Raw genomic sequence first — 16417 nt, 5'->3', positions numbered from 1 at the left:
ATGATAGGGATAGACCTCTAAGATAGTATGTCATGCCAGTGTTTCATGAGCTTAATCTGGGTATTAGGAGACCCGAAATTGAGGCACAATAATTCAAGCTAAAGTCGGTTACGTTCCAGATGCTTCAGAAAATGGGTCAATTCAGTGGAATACCTACCAAAGATCCTCACCTTCACTTAAGACTATTTATGAAGGTAAGCGATTCTTTCAAGCTAGCCGTAGTACCCGAAGATGCACTATGATTAAAGTTGTTCCCATATTCACTGAGGGATAGAGCTCAAGCCTGGTCAAACTCATTATCACCACATTCCATTACCACATAGCAAGAGTTAGCAAAAAGATTACTCATGAAGTATTTCCCGCCTAGCAAGAATGCTAAGTTGAGGAACGAGATCACTACTTTCCAACAAATGGTTGACGAGTCCTTGCATGAGGCATGAGAAAGGTACAAAGAATTATTACGGAAGTGCCTCATCATGGAATCTTGTATTGCATCCAACTTAAGACATTCTATAATGGTCTCAAGGCTCACTCGAGAATGGTAGTAGATGCTTCTGCTAATGGGGCTCTCCTTTCTAAGTCTTATCATGAGGCATATGAAATCATTGAAAGGATTGTCAGCAACAATTATCAATGGCTAATCAATCGAGTAGCGTCAAGAAGACAAGTCGTTGGAGTACATGAAGTGGACGCTCTCACTACACTTGCATCTCAAGTATCCTTGATACCCTCAATGCTTAAAAACTTTACTACTAATAGGTTTAATAATTTTGCAACTCATCCACCAACTCAATTCGAAAATGCAGCATGTGCTTATTGTGGGGAAGGACACTTGTTTGAAGAATGTCTGTCAAACCCAGAATCTGTGTATTACATTGGTAACTAGAACTAGAATCGAGGAAAGCAAGGATTGAATCCAATTTTTATTACCCATCTTGGCAAAACCACCCTAATTTCTCTTGGAGTAACTGGACCCAGTAACACTTACGCCTAACCTAGACCGACCCAGCCACTTGTATTTACCCAACAAGTTCAAAAACAACCCCAAGTTGAAACTTCTAATGGCTTAGAAAACCTGTTGAAGGCATACATAGCAAAAAATGATGCCTTAATCCAAAGCCAAGTAGCCACATTGAAAAAACTAGGAAAACCAATTAGGCCAACTTGCAACTAAACTTAGGAACCGACCACAAGATGTTTTGCCTAGTGATACGGAGAACCCAAGAAATCCAGGGAAACAGCATTGTAAAGCATTGACATTAATGAATAGAAAGACATTAGAGCCCAACACTGTCGAAGTTGAAGAGGAGCCAGCTGATGCTCAAGACTTAGTGGAAGTTCAACCAAGTGTTGAAATTCTAACTTCACCAGGACCAGAATCTGCAAAACCCGATAAGGTAACTTTTGAACCAGTCAATTCTGATAAACTAACAACTTCGTTAGATACAGAATTGTCATAGAAGATGAATTAACTAGTTCCAATAAAGAATCCTCCACCATCCTACCCTCAAAGGCTTATGAAGCAGAAGTAGGAAGTCTAGTTCAAGAAGTTTTTAGACGTACTCAAGCAACTTCATATCAGCATTCCATTGGTAGAAGCACTTGAACAAATGCCGAATTACATCAAATTTATGAAGGATATCTTGTCCAAGAAACAAAGACTAGGAGAATTTGATACGGTAACCCTGATGAAGGAATGCAGTGCATATCTTCAAGACAAACTACCCCCAAAGTTGAAGGATCTTGGATGTTTTACCATACCTTCAACATTGGAGCAACGTATTGTGTTATGACACTATGTGATTTGGGTACAAGCATTAACTTGATACCCATGTCCATATTTAGGAAGTTAGGGATAGGTGAAGTTAGACCTACTACGGTTACACTTCAATTACCATATCGATCTTTAGCACATCCAGAAGGAAAAATTGATGATGTATTAGTACGTGTAGATAAATTTATTTTTCCTACTGACTTTGTTATTCTAGACTTTAAAGCAGATAAAGAAGTGTCAATCATCCTAGGAAGGTATTTCCTAGCAACTGGAAGAACCCTTATTGATGTGCAGAAGGGCGAGCTTACTATGCGTGTTCAGGATGATCAGGTAACATTTAATGTTTTTAAGTCTATGTGATTTCTTGTTGCAGTTGATGATTGTTCTGTAGTATCGGAGTTAGAGGATTTAGCTATAGAATAGGAACTCAACTCTATTGAGGACCCATTAGGACAAGTTTTGATGTCAGAACCTCCAAGTGATGAAGAGGGAAAGGAATACTTAGCTTTGCTAAAAGCTAATCAAATGGGATTTAATCAGTAATCCCACTTTGAATCTTTGGAGTTAAAAAGTAGAGATCATGTGCAACCAAAAGTGTCAATTAATGAGTCATCTAAACTAGAACTGAAGGTACTTCCCTCACATTTAAAATATGTTTATTTAGGTAACGTTTCTACTTTACCTGTGATTGTTTCAGCGGAGTTGACTGAAGAGTAACAAGAGAAACTCATCCTAGTATTGAAGTAATTCAAGAAGGCTATCGGATGGACTATAGTCGATATTCGTGGCATTACTCAATCTATATACATGCACAAGATCATCTTGGAATATGGTGAGAAAGGGACGATTGATGGGCAATGAAGATTAAACCCCATCAGGAAGGACATGGTAAAAAAAGAGATCATAAAAAGGTTAGATACGGGTATAATTTACCCCATCTCATACATTTCATGGGTAAGTCTAGTCCAATGCCTACCAAAGAAAGGAGGTATTACAGTTGTTAAGAATGAGAATAACAAGTTAATACCAACCAGAACGGTTAGGGATGGAGAATTTGCATAGGTTACCATAAGTTGAACAAGGAGACTAGGAAAGATCATTTTCCTTTGTCGTCCTTGGACCAGATTTTGGATAGACTCATAGGGCGAGACTATTATTGTTTTCTCAATGCATACTCAGGGTATAATCAGATTACAGTAGCACCAGATGATCAACACAAAACAACATTCACATGCCTGTACGGTACATTTGCATTTAGACGCATGTCATTTGGTTTCTGTAATGCACCTGCTACATTTCAAAGATGTATGATGTCTATTTTTACTAACATGGTTGAAAAGTATTTGGAAGCATTTCTGGATAATTTTTCAGTATTCAGAGATACATAGGATGATTACCTAGCCAATCTAGCTAAGGTATAAGGCGATGCAAAAAAACAAACCTCGTACTCAACTTGAAAAAGTGTAATTTCATGGTACGAGAAGGTATTATTCTAGGGCATCGGATAACGAGACATGGGATTGAAGTTGATAAAACAAAGGTAGATATTATTGAGAAACTCCCACATCCAACATCTATAAAGGGTGTTAGGAGATTTTTGGGTCACGCCGATTTCTATCGGAGATTTATCAAGGAATTCTCCAAAATTGCTAAACCTTTATGCAAATTATTGGAGAAGGACACGAAGTTCAAATTTGATAAAGAGTGTTTAAGAGTTTTCAATGATCTGAAAAGTCAGTTAGTTTCAACACCAATCATCATCACACCGGATTGGGCTTTGCCATTTGAGTTGATGTGTGATGCAAGTGACTTCACGGTAGAAGTTGTGATGGGCCAGCGAAGGAACAAAGTTTTTCATTCCACCTACTATGCAAGTCAAACTCTGATGGAAGCTCAATTGAATTATACGGTAATAAAGAAAGAGTTACTTGCTATTGTGTTTGCTTTTGACAAGTTTCGATCTTATCTTGTAGGTACCAAAGTGGCGGTCTATACAGATCATTTGGAAATTAAGTATTTACTTGCCAAGAAAGACGCTAAGCTGAGATTGATTCGATGGGTACTTCTACTCCAAGAGTTTGATTTAGAAATTCAAGATCAAAAGGGAGTAGAAAATGAAGTAGTAGACCACTTGTCCAGATTTGAGTCGCAAGAAGGGACTTATTCACTTATACCCATTCAGGAGACATTCCCAAATAAACACATACTTAAGGTAAATCATATCCATAATACCCCTTGGTTTGTTGATTTTTCTAACTATCTAGCTTGTAGTTTGACTCCTCTTGATAAGTCATATCAACAAAAGAAAAAGTTTGTTCACAATGTGAAGTACTATTTCTGGAAAGAATATACTTGTTTAGAAAGTGTGTAGATCAAATGACCAGGAGATGTGTCGTAGAAGATGAAGTAAATGAGCTATACTTTGGCCAACGCTATTCAAAAATGTGTATGCTTACCTAAAGAGTTGTGATCGATGCTAAAGGGTTGAAAACGTCACCAACAGAAATGAGGTGCCTCGAACAAACATCATTGAGGTAGAATTATTCGATGTTTAGGGTATTAACTTCTTTCATCCTTTCCCTCCGTCTTTTGGTCACAAGTACATATTGGTAGCAGTAGACTACATGTCTAAGTGGGTTGAGGCCAAGGCATATCGGACGAACGATACCAAGGTTGTGATGAAGTTTTTGCAAAAACATGTGTTCACAAGTTTTGGAACTCCTAGAGCTATCATAAGTGATTATGGGTCCCATTTTGTGAACAAATGGTTGAAATGGTTACTCGACAAACATGGAGTGAAGTTCAAAGTTGCCACAGCTTACCATCCGCAGACAAATGGGCAAGCTGAATTGTAAAACAAAGAGATAAAAGGCATACTCAAGAAGGTAGTTTGTCCAAACTGACGAGATTGGTCCAAAAGACTGGACGATGCTTTATGGGCCTACAGGACAGCATACAAGAAACCTTTGGGGATGTCACCCTATAGGTTGGTTTTCGGGAAAGCCTGTCATTTGCTCTTGGAGTTAGAACATAAAGCTACTAGGCTCTCCAACAACTTAACTTGGATCTCAAGCTTGCTAAAGAGAAATGGATTCTTCAACTCAACGAGTTAGAAGAGTTTCGGATGTTCTCATATGAGAATGCCAAACTATTCAAGGAAAGACTTAAAAGATGGCATGATAAGAACATTCGAGTTCGAGAATTTGATACAAGTCAGCAAGTCTTGTTATTCAACTCCAAATTAAGGTTCTTTCTAGGTAAGTTAAAATCATGTTGGTTCAACCCATTTACAATTCACCAAGTTTTCCCATATGGAGTCGTCGAACTTCAAAGTAAGGGAGGTAATTTTCGAGTTAATGCTCAGTGCTTAAAACATTACTGGGGGAATAAAATTGAACGAGATAAAGTCTCCTTCATTTTATTAAATACTTATTTTTTCTCGTTTTCTTTTAAATAAATGATTTAGGGTGTATTTTCGGGATTAGTATGTTAAAATAAATTATGTCTAGGAGATTGAAACTTAAGCGAGACCGCTTGTGACCTCTTTAATTTTTCCTGGGAATTAATTTTAACATAATCTTTCAAGAAATTATTTCCTAAATCAAAAAAAATTTAGTTTTTCAAATAAAAGGGTCAATTTTGATCCAAATTTCAATTGCAACTCAATTTTCTAATTTTCTTTAAGTTTAGGTACTTAATTGAATTATTTGAAATTTTGGTGGTCCTTTTGTAAATATTAAAATTATCTGTATCTTTTGTAAATATTTTTAAAGGCAGCTAAAATAAAGGTTTTACTTTAAATTTTAATAAATAAGGTGATAATAATTAATATATAATTATATTTATTATAATGTATATTAATTATTATCAACTTTATATAGAATTAGGATTAGTTTAAACTTTATCATATTTTAGTAAAATTTATCTTAAAAAATAAAGTAATAGCAAATAATATTTTAATATATATCATATTAATTATTAATTGTTATTAACTTTATGTAGAATTAGGACTAAGAATATTTTACTATTAAATTGTTCTAAGAATTCTAATTGAATTCCTTCTTCCCTTCACTATAATTTTTTCCAACATTCTCCATCATTTACCATCCATCAAACCAACCTCCATTCACCCGTTCCACTATCAACCCTAGCATCCAAAACCCACCAATTATCACAGCTCCTAGCCAACAACAGCAGCACTGCCCAGCAGCTTCCATTCGACCAACAACTGCACGCACACTTGGCGCACCAACCCAGCAACTCCTACTCGAGCTCCCGCACGCTGTTGCTGCCACTCACGCCAAGCCTAGCTCGACGAACCTGCTCGCACACTAGCCTTGCTGCCTTTGCACGCATCATACCAGCTCGCAGACCAAATTTCTCTCATCGCCTCTCAGACGCATCATCCTCGCTCGTGCCTTGCTTCAAAGACTACCCCACATTGCTATGGTTCTTTGCTTCAAGCCTGTGTGCACCTTTGCACAACCCACACACCCTTGTTACCTTTGCACCACACTTCCATCTTATTTAGCCACCAACCGATCACCCTCAACCAACCCTCAAATAAAATCTTTTTCTTCTAATTTTATTTATTGAGTACTTACTTTTTATACAAAGGTGGTAAGAAAATTTTTCTCCTAAATTTCAATTTTATTTGATTATTTTTTTCAATTTATTGAATTATTAATATTTTAAGCAAATTGAATTTTTGAAACAATTTGTTCCCATCTTATGTTCAGGTTAGTCATGCCTCGCAAAAGAACTCGTGCCTCTATCCAAGTTGAAGAATCACGAAACAAATTCCACTATGAAGAAGCCAAGGCGAGATACAATAGCATATTCAAAAATTAGCAAATACTCCTTGAAAAAGGCTTCACACTGAAAGACAACAACTATTTTAATTTCATGGCGCGTATTCGACAAATTGTTGAAGCTCTCAATTGGGAGTTCTTTTGTGAGAAAAGACCTAGTGCAGATGAACAATTAGTTCGTGAATTTTATACAAATTTGACCTCAAGCGAATTAAGGGAAGTTTCTGTCTGAGGAATCAAGGTACTAATAAGCTCAAACGCTATTAATGAATTCTTTAAATTACCTGATTTTGAAGACGACGTATATTCTTCCTTGATGAGAAATATTTAGGCTAAAAATCTGCAAGAAATTCTCGACAAACTTACAATTCTGGGTTCTAAGTGGACTGTTTCAAAGCATGAAACTCACACTTGTGGCAGAGAATCTTTGACACCACTAGCGAAGGTATGGTTCTATTTCATTCGATTCAGTCTTATGCTTATTTCACATAGAACCACAATTTCATTAGAGCGAATGGTCTTGTTATACTCGGTTTTAACCACAAAGACCATTAATGTGGAAAAAATCATTCTAAGAGAAATGCGAAATTGTGCCACTAGACGTTCTAGCCCAGCTTACTTCCCATTTACGATAACAATTTTTTGCTTGAAAGCTAAAATTCTTGCAAACGTAAAGAAGAAAAGTTATAGCCAAGGCACAATCAAAGATTGGGACCTCTACCGAATAGCCAAAGATCCTGTTCTGCAGTAACAATTTAAAAAGAGTGAGGATGCTTAAGAAGAAGAAGATCCCACAGAGATCGAACCAATGCAGTTAGTTGAAATCCCTGATAAGGCAGAACTAATGAAACCAATAATCGAACCTGACATGGCAACCTCAACATTTAGAACTCAACCTCCTCGCCTTGATCTTCGAGATGAGCTGACAAAGTTGATGGACATAATGCAACATATGTTGTGGCAGAAACAAGCTTACTGGAGATATTAAAAAATATGGGATGACTAAATGAGAAGCGCTATTACGAAAATATTCAATAACCTATTTATTTTTGTGCCTGAGTTTCGAGATTTTATATTTGAACTATGGAGTCCAATATCGAAGAGGGAACAAAGCGATTCATGCAAAAAACAAAGATGATGGAGCAAAAGATAAGTCAAATTCTGAGGGATCTGCAAATAAATAAAAAAATGAGGGATCTTTACTTTATGTTATTTTCTTTCCTAGGTTATGTTAGGATTATGTTCTATTAGGATTTTTATTTTTCACATAATAAAACAAGAGGTACAAATCATAAATAAAAATAAACAATTTTTAAAATAAGAAGTGTGGCAATAGATATGTACATGTTTAGGATTGGATCTAGAGAGAGCTTGGTACTTAAGCAGTCAAATTGACTCACCTACTCTTTTCTAGAATCCTACCTGGTGTATAGTATCTATTCACTTCTAACAATAAGGACATTGTTCATCTTAAGTATGGGGACCGAAAAATTGAATTTATCTTCTCTCGAATAAATTTTCCTTTTAATTATGATTAGATTATATTTTATTCAAAACTTTGAAATTTTCTTAAGTATGCTAAACTTAAGTATGAATAAAGTTCTATTATTTCAATAATTGTTATGTTAGCTAAATTATGACATAAATGTACTCTTAATAAAGTATGTAAATCATACCATAAAATTTTTAGTTTTTTAGAAAAGCCAAGCATGCATGAAAGTTTAAGTCTCTAGAATTGACTTAGTAATTTCTTGAGGCAAAATCCTAGGAAATATGGAATGTTGAAAATGATTTATGCAAACTCTTGTTTAGACTATTTGAGCCTTTCAAGCCAACCTTGATGAATTTTTATCCCTTGAAACCCAACTTTGAGACTATATAGCCTAATTTTATTTGAACCTTTGCAAGTTTTAGCCATCACATTTCTCTTAATTATCTTTAAATTGTCCCAAACACTAGACTCAGTACTATTCAGAAATTTCTTTGAAAATAAGTTTGGGGGAGTTGAAAAGAAGTATCAAATGCTCAAAAAAAATTGTAGTACATATAGCAAACTGCTCGTAAAAGAAAAAGAAAAAGGATATGTACTCGAAAGAAATAGATGTACAAAGAGCATGTAAAAGCAAAATGAGTTGGTGTATTGAAAGTATTTATTCCGAAGCTCCGATACAAGTTGAGTCTAGGGTATTTTCCCTAAATTTATCTGTAACGCCCCAAACCCGGCCTAGACGTTATGGCCGAATCTGACGATATCACATTAAAGTGTTTTTCGAAAACATAGTTTCAATGAAAAACCCGTTCTATATTAGTTCTCGTTTATTGAAAACTCAAGTTGTTTTTTAGCAGTTTGTTGATCATATTAGTTTGTTACTATATTTAAAACATTGTTTGATGCGGAAGCTTTTACAGTATTTTACGAAAACATGATGTCTTGAAAAGCATACATGTTTTGAAAATCCGCGTCCTACTACTATCAGTAATATTTAAATAATTAAAATCCCAAATTAAAAATTAACAATTTAAAAAGGCCTTATTACAATTAAATACCCAAAAATTATTATCAGTAAAGATCCAGTATAGCAGCAGGTGCGGTTGTGTGGCCACCTCCGAGTCTCTCGTAGCACTAGTCCCTAAGACTGGGGATTACTTGTAAAATAAACAGAGGGGTGAGTTTACGAAAACTCAGTGTGTAACCCCATATAAGCCAAATGGCCAAACAGGCCCTAGGCAAGTACAATCTGAGCCTAAGCCCAATTCAATAACAGTTCAGTTCAGTTGGGCCTTAGCCCATTACAATATCAGAACTAGTGTGGTCTTAGCCCATTACAGTGACAGTAACAATTCAAACATGCAATCAGCAATCCTACCCAACCAGCCTCTACACTCCAATCCATCCAGCCCAACACTCCATGTGGAGATAATATCACCCACCCATCCTTACACTCCAAAATTAGCACCGGTTGCAGCACTAAACAGTATATGCTACAAAGCTGCCAGTACAGTACACTTCCTCCAATAACAATCCCATTCTCATGCAACATATCATACATGTATGCAACACATATATGTATATATCGTGGCATGCTTATATATAGTCATACATAACATAGAGCATACGGTCATTTTATAACATAGGGGCATAACAGTCATTTTACCACGTAGGAGGCATAACACTCATTTTATAACAGAGGTCTACTTACCAACCCATCAGTAGGTCTACAGTCGTCTCGGGCAACCCCTACAACCTTAATAACCAAACAGTAAAAATAGGCCCAAGGCCCATAATACGTGCCCATGTGAGCCCATACACTCGTGTGGCACACATAGCCCAGATTTGGTCTCGATCATAAAATTACACAGTTTGGCCCAATTTTCTCCATACACTCATGTCGGTTACCCGTGTGGGGTCTACAAGCCCGTTGGGCCCACACAGCCCATTTTGGCCCATCATGGCCCAAAACGGCCTAAGACCACGAAATTGCTCATGGTGGCCTCAACAGTCTGTCACCCATGTTTTATGCGTTTGGATTACCACACAAGCGAGCGCATGCTCGTGTAGCATCAATTTTCATATTTTTCGTCTTTTGTCGGTTTACGATTTGGGTAGCGTTTACACAACTTGTTTCTATTCGCTGAGAAGGAAAACTCCCGAGCCTTTGTGTCCTACGATTGGCCATACAACCATAAATTAATCATTTGCACACCCACTCATTCAAAAAAAATATGGGTTGACCGCTCGATAATTAGCAACCACGTTACCTTCAAGAGAGTAAAGAGGGAGGTTTTGCCCACTTATCACCAACTAATGATCTTCACACCTCGGGTCAGTTCCTAAGAATCAACCATAAACAGGTAGCATTGAACCAACAAGCACAGAAAAACTAACTCCATACTGTTTACTCTTACCAACAATCGCGATAAGAACCAACTACAAAGAGCAAGAACATAACCAAAAATAAAATATGCTCACCAGAGAGCAAAGGTAGGAACACAGCCGGCTCCAAGAGGAAGAAAAGTATCAGTAAGACAAGGAGAAAGTGGAGGGTGAAAGGAGGAAAAAGACTCGACCAAGGAAAGAATAAGGTGACGATCGTTCATTCACTGCCCAACAAAAAGATGAAAGACAAACAAAAGGTCAGCAAAGAAGGATGAATAAATGTTCAAAACTTACCAAGAATCAAAGGAATCCTAGCAACAACAAAGGAGAAAATAAGAGGATGCACAATCAGTAGAGAAAAGAGAGGAAGAACAGCTACAAAAATCGGTTCAAAGAACTCAGAGTGGCCGATAGGGAGTTGAGAGAAAACAAAACGAAAATTGATTTTGCAAAAAGGAAAAAGAAGAAAGAGAGCACAAAGGAGAAATTCGACCAAGAGGGGAAAGGATTGCTGTCAACAACATGGGAAGATTTTGGGGAGAGGGTGCCGAAATTTTTAAAAAAGAAACCTCATTCAGCATACCTCTCACCACATCCCTTAATCCTCTCCTACAAATTCTCTAACCACCCCCTATCCAAACCCCCTTAACAACCGAATTCCCCCTTACTAGCCTCCTAAAAATCGGCAACACATCCCCACACTCCTCAAACACCTTACTTTTGTCCCCAAATCAAGATAACTTCCCACATCCCATACTTTCTTCCTAAAATCACTCCAACCTTTCCACTACTCAGAATTTTAGTTGAACTCAACATCTCACACGACACAAGTAGCAAAATAAATCCCTTGTTTGCGCAAGGATTCGAACTTAGGACCTCAAACATAACCAACACTCCACTTAACCACCAGACTAGCGGGCCCATTCTGACATATTTTATCAGCATTTATTTTTAAGTCTACAGACTAGGGATAGGGGTTTATTCAATTAAAAACAAAAATTTTGCCCAAGCCAAAGCTTGAACCTAAGACTTCTCAAACACACCCAAGGCACTTAACCACTAAAGCAAACAGTCAGTTGTGTAACAAACATACAAAAATAATTACTTGGATTTTTGGGGCGTTACATTATCTATCTTTTACCTACCCTTAGCCTAGCCACGTTACAACCTATTTAAAAGACCTATTGATTCAAGTTTCTATGCTACCTATATTACTAAAAGAAATTGCTATATTCAACATATGAATGCATAAATTAAACTTAATGATTGTAGCTTAATCTTAAATAAGGGAATAAAATAAAATTGGTAGGAATTTAACATGTCTTTATTGAGAAAGCATTTAGTCTATTTTTGCTATCATAATAATAATTGAGATTAATTTTAACAATATGTATACTTAAGTAGCATAAATCTCAAAACTTTTGTTCTCGAGCATAAGTATACTAAATTCATAATTTTGGGAAGAATGTTTTCTAAAGGAATTTTTCAAAGGTGTTTCCAAGAAATTCTTTTTCAATTTGTGCATTACTCGGGACGAGCAATGAATTAAGTTTGGGGATGTGAAACACGAAAATATATAGACTTTTTCATACCATTTTTAACTCAAATTCATGTAGTTTCGCAGTAATTCTTGTCGAAAAATATAATATAATTATTAAATAATTAAATTGTACTTAAATTATTAACATATTTAATTTTATAATAAACTTTCATAAATTTTGATTTCTTTTCAACAGATTTGCACAAAGGATAAAAATTGGCTCGGCAGACACTACTAGAAGCACAAAATTGTGAAGTGATTTTTGAAGTATCGAGACGAATTAATTTTTCAGCCTAAGACAGTCCAAATTAATAATATTAATACATAATATAATTAATTTTAATTTTTAGCTAATTTATTTTGGGTTAAATAATTATTATTAATTGTATTATGAAACGAGGCCCTATTGTGCTAATAGAAGATACTGATCCGACCGAGCAATCGGACAGCCCACAACCGTCAAACATGCTGACCCAATCAGCTCAAAATAGTTGATTTTTTAACTTGCAAATCAGCCCTTGAAGTCTCCTTGAAATTGCATTCAAACCCCTCCACTTTCTGTGCTTTTAAAGATTCACCCCAAGCTAAATTTAGCAAGTTTGAAACATTCAAACTTGCCACGTGTGTGGCTGGCCAAGGGGGTATATGGCTGCTAATTTTTTACTATTTTTAGTATTCAATCCCACCTATAAATACCCCCTTCACCTATTCATTTCAACACACCTTTCATTCCACACATCTCTCTCCCCTTCACTCACTTTATCTCTTCCACACATTTCTCTCCCTTTCACTCCCTAAAAGAAGGAGATTGTAAAAAGAAAAGAGCCCTCTATAAAATACTCCCAGTTTGAGAGTAAAAGATACAACTTCAAATACCCAATATAAAGATCAAAAATTTGTTTCTCCAAATTTTAGCTTTCTAAACTTAAGTTTTCGAACTATTTCTTTCAAATTAAGTTAAAAATATTCAAATTAAGTTGAAAATGATGATATCTCATTTTCTTCTTCAAGGCAAATTTTATACCAAGATTTAATTGGTTTTGAGGAAATTTGGGTTTTGGATGGTTCTCTTATTTTTCTTTTTCCTTTGTCTCGGAGTTTGGGTGGCATTTTTGAAGAAACTCTCTAATGAGAAAATCAGGCAAATAATTAGTTTCTCCTTTAATGTATTCAATATCAAAATCAAATATGCTCAAAATTATCTTCCATCTTGCAAAAATTTGTTTTAAGGTAATATTTTGAACATCTTTTTATAAAACTTCTTTTTCTGATTTGCAATCAATTCGTAAACGAATTTTTTGATTTAGTAAATCACTTTAGAATTTCGTAATGCATAAAACAATTGATAAATTTTCTTTTTTAATAGTACTATAATTTTTCTGAGTTGGATTCCAATGTCTAGAGGTAAATTGGACTATTTGCTCTTTTCCTCCCTTAACTTGTTCTAGGATCCCACTGTACCCTATTTCAGAAGCATTTGTCTATACTATCTTGGGGGCATTCGGATCAGCTAAATATAAATAAAGAAATTTAGTATTTTGTTTTTTAATCTGGGTGATAATATTGGTGTGGTCATTTGTCTAATGTTGTGGATTCTTTTTGAGCCTATCATATAAAGGCTTACATAATTTGCTAATACCTAAATAAAAGTCTATGACATAGTTGAGACTTCCTAAGAATCTTTGCAATTGGATTTTATCAAGGATTTGATTTGGGAATTTGCTGGCGATTTCTATGGACCTTTCTATTGGGTAATGGTTCCTTGTGTAATGTAATGACCAATAAACCTTACTTTGGTTTGGAACAAACTTATCTTGGATTTAAAAACTACTAAACCATCCTTTTTTATGGCTTTTACAAAGATGGATAAATGTTTGAAGTGTTTTTCTAAATTTTTAGAAAACACTAATACATCATCAATATATACTATTGTGAATTGAGAATATTGATAAAAAAATATCATTCATTATTCTTTAAAATTCGGATGGAGCACTTTTTAATCCAAAATGCATGAAATTCCATTCATATTGTCCAAATGGTACAATAAATGTCGTTTTATATCTTTCTTCTTCTTTTATTTAGATCTGCCAAAATCCTGCTTTCATGTCAAGTTTTGAGAGAATATTTGCATTCAAAGTTTTTGTAATAAATCTTTTTAATTTGGTATTGGGTACCTAATCCATTTTAAGGCTTGATTGAGAGGTTTGTAATTAATTCCTAATCTTGGCGTTCCTCTTTCGAGTTCTACATTTTTCATTACATAAAATGTTGAACAACTCTAAGGAGAAATGTTTTTCCTAATTAAATTTTTTTATTAAGATGATCTTGTATTTCTTTTTACAAAATTCTTCCATTTCTTTGTTCATTTGTATTGGTCTTGCTTTTGTTGGTATTTATCTTTCATCAAAATTATTTTCATATGGTAATGTTACTTCATGTTTTTCCTATTTCAAAAGAATTAGAAATGTTAGAATAAATTATTGATTCTATTTCTTCTTTGATTTGATTTATCTTTTTTGGACTTCTCTTTTTCTAATTGTTCAAGAAATTTTTAAAACATATTTCTTCTTTCAAGAAAGAGATTTTTCTGTTTATGATTAATTAAATTATTGATTTGTCCATTATTGACGGATAAAGATTTTAATAAGTTGAGATTTCTTATTTTGGGTTTTTCTACAAAAGGAAATTCTACTTTAGTGTTTAAAATTTGGTAGAGATTGAATTATTTGTTACTTTATATGGTTTGAGTAAGGATATGAATGGGGTTCCTAATATGACATCTTAGGTAATATTTTTACCATTAGAAAACATGTTTAATATTTTATACCTTTGTTATAGATTTCGCATTGGGAATTTTATAAGTAATTTTACTTTTTTCGTTTGCATCTTCAAAAGATTCGATGTTTTGTCATAATATTTTGTTGGAATTATCCTTCTATAATACAGCTTTTGAGTCGCTCATGTATCAAAAAGGATTATTGTTTGAATTGAAATTCATTATTTATAATAATATTTATTTTTGTTAAATATCTTTAGATAGATACTTCAGTGAGAACCATCATATATTCCTGTGTATTTTCTTCATGCTCGGGTTCAGTTTCTGACGAACTATTTTCTAGGATTTCATGTTTTAATGTTTTCATTTGTTTTTTCATTTATTGTTGTTCCATTTTAAGTTGAGAAAGTTCCAATTTAATTTGTTTTATTTCTAATTGTAATTCAAAATTTTAATTTTCTTGGGTTTTATTTTCTCATATTTATTAAATATTATATCTTGTATATTGTACATTTGTGATTGACTAGAGAAAATTTCTTTTTTTTTCTCGATTTATCTTTTGATGAGGATTTTAATTTCAAAAGATATTCTCTTTAAGTTATGGGTCTTGAATTTTATCTATAACTTTAAACATAAACTCTTGGTCTTTGGTTAACATATTAATTGAAGGTTCATTTTCATCAAAGGATTGAGATATTGTATGTAATTCGTCTATTTGTAATTCATCCGATTCAAGAGATGTATCATTTTCGAGAGGAAGTTGTTTCTAAAAGAATTTCATTAATTTTTCGTTCTATTTCTCCATCTAGATTTAAATTATTGATATTTCTTTTAATCTTGCAATATTTTGAAATGTGCCCTAGTTTTCCACATCCGTAACATTTTATTATTTTGTCTATTTTATTTTCTATTTTCTTTTTCTCATTGTCTCTTTTCTTTTCTATATTTTTTATACTTGGGTTTTTATAATATTTTGAAATATTTTTCTCCTATTTTTTGGTTTTATAGGGCAACATGTTTTTGAAGAAAAGGTTCATTTCTAATGTCAAATTGGTGGCAAAATTATCCTAATTTCTTTCTACATTGATATCTTTCTTTTTAAGTTGTTTTGTAATTTTAAATCTTGACAAACTTTTAATCCTTCCTTTTGGGTGAAACTAATTAGTTTACCATATGTAAGTTTTCATATGGAATAATACCTCTGTAATTTTCTCTTATTTAATTTCTAACTTTTCTCCTAATAATGTAGGAAGTCCTGCTAGAAACTTTTCTTTCCAAAATGGTTGTTGGTTATCGATCTTTGCATGACTCTAGTGATAAAGACATTTTATACCATTTAAAATCAGTTAATTTTTTGCATTTTAAATTTGATAATAATTCTGAATTTCTATCTTTAATATGAGAAGGATCTCCTATAAAATGTTTAGAGACTAAGAAAATCAAAGTTGCTACTGCATCTTAGATTTCTCTTCCTTATTCATCCAAAATAATTCTTCATTGATCATCTTTTTTTATTACTTTCAAGATTTCTTCTTGTTGGGTCTTCGTGAGTGCATAGTCCCACCATCCTTTTGATTGACCAGTAAATCCAGCAACTAAAAGATTAGCTATAGCATGATCATTAATTAATTCATTTTGG

At 34.1% G+C, this 16417-nt stretch overlaps 1 non-coding gene across 1 annotated transcript; it reads right to left on the bottom strand.

The window, feature by feature from the left end:
* Positions 1-377: 377 nt before the first annotated feature.
* On the bottom strand, positions 378-483 carry LOC128039432 (small nucleolar RNA R71). The gene has a single exon (XR_008193935.1). It is a non-coding gene; the product is annotated as a small nucleolar RNA R71 (small nucleolar RNA).
* Positions 484-16417: the final 15934 nt, after the last annotated feature.

This window comes from Gossypium raimondii, chromosome 2, assembly GCF_025698545.1.
Source record: "Gossypium raimondii isolate GPD5lz chromosome 2, ASM2569854v1, whole genome shotgun sequence".
In the NCBI taxonomy this organism is placed as follows: Eukaryota; Viridiplantae; Streptophyta; class Magnoliopsida; order Malvales; family Malvaceae; genus Gossypium; species Gossypium raimondii.
The sequence above is the reverse complement of the archived record's forward strand: the minus strand, read 5'-3'. Positions and strand labels throughout refer to the sequence as shown.